Consider the following 6,000-nt stretch of genomic DNA (forward strand, 5'->3'; position numbering starts at 1 on the left):
TATGATCTCAATTCTTGTATACTTATGAAGGGCTGTTTTGTGACTCAGTATGTGATCTATCTTGGAGAATGTTCCATGTGCACTCGAGAAGAAAGTACATTCTGTTGCTTTGGGATGCAGAGTTCTAAATATATCTGTCAAGTCCATCTGATCCAATGTATCATTCAGGTCCTTTGTTTCTTTGTTGATCCTGTATCTAGATGATCTATCCATTGTTGTAAGTGCAGTATTAAAGTCCCCTGCAATGACCACATTCTTATCAATAAGGTTGCTTATGTTTGTGATTGTTTTATATATTTGGGGGCTCCCATATTCGGTGCATAGACATTTATAATTGTTAGCTCTTCCTGATGGATAGACCCTGTAATGATTATATAATTCCCTTCTTCATCTCTTGTTACAGCCTTTAATTTAAAGTCTAGTTTGTCTGATATAAGTATGGCTACTCTAGCTTTCTTTTGACTTCCGGTAGCATGATAGATAGTTCTCCACCCCCTCATTTTGAATCTGAAGGTGTCCTCAGGTCTAAAATGAGTCTCTTGTAGGCAGCAGATAGATGGGTCTCGTTTTTTTATCCTTTCTGATACCCTATGTCTTTTGGTTGGAGCATTTAGTCCATTTGCATTCAGTGTTATTATGGAAAGATATGGGTTTAGAGTCATTGTGATGTCTGTAGGTTTCATGCTTGTAGTGATGTCTCTGGTACTTTGTGGTCCTTGTAACATTTCACTCACAGAATCCCCCTTAGGATCTCTTGTAGGCCTGGTTTAGTGGTGATGAATTCCTTCAGTTTTTGTTTGTTTGGGAAGACCTTTATGTCTCCCTCTATTCTGAATGACAGACTTGCTGGGTAAAGGATTCTCGACTGCATATTTTTTCTGTTCATCACATTGAAGATTTCCTGCCATTCCTTTCTGGCCTGCCATGTTTCAGAAGGTAGGTCTGCCACTAGTCTTATTGGTCTCCTTTTATATGTTACAGTGTGTTTATCCCTAGCTGCTTTCAGAATTTTCTCTTTATCCTTGTATTTTGCCAGTGTCACAAGGATATGTCGTGCAGAAGATCGATTCAAGTTACGTCTGAAGGGAGTTCTCTGTGCCTCTTGGATTTCAATGCCTTTTTCCTTCCCAGATCAGGGAAGTCTCAGTTATGATTTGTTCAAGTACACCTTCAACCCTTTCTCTCTCTCTTCCTCTTCTGCAATTCCTATTATATGGATGTTCCATTTGATTGCATCCCTTAGTTCTCCCTATTTTCCCCTCATACTCCTGGATTTTTTTTGTCTCTCTTTTTCTTAGCTTCCTCTTTTTCCATAATTTTATCTTCTAATTCACCTAGTCTCTCCTCTGCCTCTCCATTCTGAGCTGTGGCAATAGATTCTATGCTGTCCTCTGTACTTTTTTCAAGCCCGGTGATTAATTTTATGACTATTATTCTAAATTCTTGTTGCGTTATATTGCTTAAATCGTTTTTGATCAATTCGTTAGCTTTCGCTACTTCCTGGAGTTTCTTGTGAGGAGAGTTCTTCTGTTTCGTCATTTTGGGTAGTCCCTGGGGTGGTGTGGAACTGCAGGGCCCTTCCCCTGTGCTGTCTGGAGTAACTTGTGTTGGTGGGCGTGGCCACAATCTGACCAGATGTCTGTCCCCAGCCCACTGCTGGGGCCACAGTCAGACTGGTGTGTACCTTATCTTCCCCTCTCCCAGGGGCAGGACTCACTGTGGAGTGTTGTGGCCCCTGTCTGGGCTACTTGCACACTGCCAGGCTTGTGGTGCTGCTTCGATGGGATTGGCATATTAGCTGGGGTGGATCCTCAAGGTGCACAGGGCAGGAGGAGCAGACTCAGCTTGCTTTGCCTTCGGTGGTCTGCTTCGGGAGGGGCCTGTGGCACCGAGAGGGAGGCAGACCTGTTGGAGGGATGGATCCACAGAAGCACAGCATTGGGTGTTTGAATGGTGCAAGCAAGTTCAGTCCCGGGAACTGGTTCCCTTTGGGATTTTGGCTGGGGGATGGGAGAGGGAGATGGTGCTGGCCAGTGCCTTTGTTCCCCACCGAGCTGAGCTCTGTCTTCCGGGGCTCAACATCTCTCCCTCCAGGTGTCCTCTCGTCCTCCCCCTCTCTGAGCAGAGCTGTTGACTTTTTACATTCCAGATGTTAAGTCATGCTGGCTGTCAGAACTCATGCAGTCAGGCCCCTCCACTTTTGTAAGCCAGACTCGGGGGGCTATTCCTTGCCAGGTGGCTGCCCCTCCACCCCGGCTCCCTCCTGCCAGTCCATGTAGTGCGCACCGCCTCTTCCCCCTTCCTACCCTCTTCCCTGGGCCTCTCGTCTATGCTTGGCTCCGGAGAGTATGTTCTGCTAGTCTTCTGATAGTCTTCTGGGTTATTTGGCAGATATGGGTGGAATCTAAGTGATCAGCAGGACGAGGTGAGCCCAGCGTCGTCCTACACCGCCATTTTCTCCGTGACTGAATATTTATTTATTTTTGAGAGAGAGAGAGGGCACGAGCAGGGAAGGGGAAGAGAGAGAGGGAGACACAGAATTTGAAGCAGGCTCCAGGCTCTGAGCTTGTCAGTACAGAGCCCGATGCGGAGCTCGAACTCATGGACCGTGAGATCATGACCTGAGCTCAAGTCGGACACTTAACCAACTGAGCCATCCAGGTGCTCCTATTCTGTGAGATTTCATCAAAAAGGGGGGAAAAGTGTAGTGCATCTGTAATTGTAGACACTGCTTTATCAAGTATTTGCCTAGCAGAAGACTCTTTTGATTTTGCCTGAGTATTGACAAGAATGAAAGCCTCTGCTTAAAACTGTGTATGCCTGATGATTGGCAGAATTTTTCACTGATGAGGTCTGGGTCCCTCCCTTTTAAACTATAGGTCTTCTCTACCACATGCTTTTGGTTCCATATCACAGTTTCATATCATGAATCAGTCCTTGATCCTGGGTCCTCACTTACACTACTGTTTAAATTATGACTCATGGCTGCCAGACACAACAAGTGTCTGGTGTCTCCTCATGACAAGTGTTTCTCTCTGGGTCTCCTCTTGACAGTTAATCACTGGCAGTGCAATCCTGTTGGCAGTTCTTGGATTTGCATTTTTAGGAAGTCCAAAACAGAATAAAGTCTGCTTTTAAATTCTCTTCCGACCCAGACATAGTCTGTATTGACTAATCATCAGGACATGAGGCAAGATATATTTCCCCCCTACAAGCAAGACAGTGGGTAATTAAACATGGTGCTGACAGTTTTTATTCCTAGGCCTTTTATAATTAGTCTTTTAATTGTTGAGCTGAGCCCGATGTTCTAGCAAGAGAGATCCAGTTCCTCAAATTGAATAAATAGAAATCACTCATAGGAAAGGGTCAGGCCGAGAAGATGGAGTGTGCACAGGACTAGATGAGGACTCAAGTGACATCATCTTGATTAAGGCCCAGACTCAGGTCAGACAGACCTAATTACTGCCACTGACTGCCTCTGGGATTTTTGAGCAAGTCAGTTGTGCTTTCTGAGCCTCAGTTCCTCTTTTGTGAAAGGAAGGGAATAACCCTATGGGGTTGTGAGGATTCGTGTGTGTAGAGCACTCTGTACAGAAGCACAGTGTAAGAACTTCAGAAATGTTAGGTATCATTTCTTCTAATGTTTCTCTCTTCTAGGTCTGTCTAGATATCTAGCTATCTGATATCTTTGGTTGTTTAAGCTTTTTTCCAGAATCCAGACTCTTCAGCTGTTTTTCAAAACCAACTTTTTTTTGACAAGAGGGTTCAGAGCTTAGTCATTTTCTGCCTGCAGTGTCTCAAAGCAGCATTTTGCAAATAATAATCCCTCCCATTCATTTCACAATCTACTATTTACAGGGCTCCTGGGTGGCTCGGTCAGTTAAGCATCTGACTTCAGATCAGGTCATGACCTCGCAGTTTGTGAGTTCGAGCCCCCGTCGGGCTTGTTGCTGTCAGTGCAGAGCCCACTTTGCATCCTCTGTCCCCCTCTCTCTCTGCCCACCCCCCACTCACATATGCTGTATCTCTCTCTGAAAAAATAAATAAACCTTAAAAAAAAATCTATTTACAAAGTGTTTTTCTTTTTTTATTAAATTTTTTTTTAACGTTTACTCATTTTTGAGACAGAGAGAGACAGAGCATGAATGGGGGAAGGTCAGAGAGAGAGGGAGACACAGAATCTGAAACAGGCTCCAGGCTCTGAGCTGTCAGCACAGAGCCCGACGTGGGGTTCGAACTCATGGACCGTGAGATCATGACCTGAGCCGAAGTCGGACGCACAACCGACTGAGCCACCCAGGCGCCCCATGTGTTTTTCTATACTGTATGAGTCAGTCTTCAAAATGACCCTCTCTCTAATGGCAGTGTCACTGAGTTCACCATGCTCCACCCTTCTCTGGCCTCTCACCAGGCTGGTGAGAATATCATGTTAGCGGCTCCTCCCTTTAGATGCTGGTTGCCCCTGCTTGTCATTCACATCTCACCATGGGGGTCACCTTTTCAGAGGGGCCTCTGGCTCATCCCCTCAGACATCCTCCATCATAGCATCCTATTTTATTATTTCATAGCACTTTGCATGTCTGCTATTTTACTTATTTTTTGTCCAAATTTTCATGCTAGAACATAGGCTTTGTGAAACCAGAAATGTTTTCTTCTCTGTTTCCATAGGGTGTGTATTCTCAATAGGGATGATATCCCAAGGGGCAAAAACTGGTTCTAAAGGGGGCAAAATAATCTCACCTTTTAATGTATAGAACACAGATTTATATACAGTGCATAGACTGATATACCTTGTATACAGGATTTTAAAATTTGGGAGCCATAATTAGAACAAAAGAGTCTAAAAAGTCTCCTTAGGGGAGCAATAATGAAAGAAAAAAGGTTGAGAACACTGTTTTACAGTATAGAACACTGCTGAGCACAGAGTAGCCTCATAAATAATATTTTTTGAATGACTGAATTGCATCTTTTAGAAGCTGCAGAAACATGTTCAGAGAGGTGAAATAGCTACAGCCTCGGGGCAAAAAGTGGTACATGGGAGAACTGAATCTCCAACCTGGGTTTCCCGGGTCTTGTGCTTTTTCTTTCCAAGCCTCCTGTTAAATGCACAATATATACTTTTTGAGTTGGCTTGAACATATTGGACATTTCCACAAGAGGAAGCAAAATGAGCCTATAATTTGTAAGTGACACAATAAATGATCTCAGACATTCTATTCAGAAGAGTCCAGCTAGTCTTCTCTGGGGGCATTACTGATGCGTTCTGTGTGGCTCATCTTTGAAATGGGAGTCAATACCCATCTCCTGCTCTTGGTAAAATAAGAGTAAAAAGATGGGCAATATTTTTTAGTGTCTTAGCAATTGCTTCACAGCATCTGTAGGCCAAAAGAAATAGCCAACAATTCCATTTATTAAGTAATCAGGTCCGGATAGCTTAATAAGCACATGCATCCTAATGAGGTACTACTGCCTGTTGATCACTGCACACTTTCTCAGGCCTAGAAACATATCAGACACCATCGTCCCCATTTCCTGTTCCACATCAATTTCCAAGTGGTGCTTGTTTTCATCACAGCAGTTATTGAAAACCCAGCTTTGAAATGATTTGGTCATTGGAAACAGTATAATAATCTCGTGTTGAAACTGTGGACTGTCTCAAGCTTGTAGTTTCCGACAGAGATCACTGTGATTCCTGTGAAAATTTAAAACATCCGGTTGTCTGCAAATTCACTGTGGTATCCTGAGGTGCCTTGGCACAGTCTGAGAACTGTGGCACTAGACCAAGGCAAGGCGTGATGCTGGCTTGAGGTAGATTCGTGGCAGGAGAGTTGGAAAGGAGTATAGGAGTGAAAAGTTGTGTAGAAGTGAAAAATTGAAGACAGGGAAAACTGGTACAAAAATGATGAGTGAGGGGTGCCTGGCTGGTAGAGCATCCAACTCTTGATCTCAGGGTTGTGAGTTCAAGCCCCACATTGGGTGTAGAGATTACTTAAAGAAAAC

The sequence above is a fragment of the Lynx rufus genome, unplaced genomic scaffold (assembly GCF_022079265.1).
Source record: "Lynx rufus isolate CCGP_SWC_20201006 ecotype Redwood Valley unplaced genomic scaffold, mLynRuf1.p SCAF_16, whole genome shotgun sequence".
Taxonomy (NCBI): domain Eukaryota; kingdom Metazoa; phylum Chordata; class Mammalia; order Carnivora; family Felidae; genus Lynx; species Lynx rufus.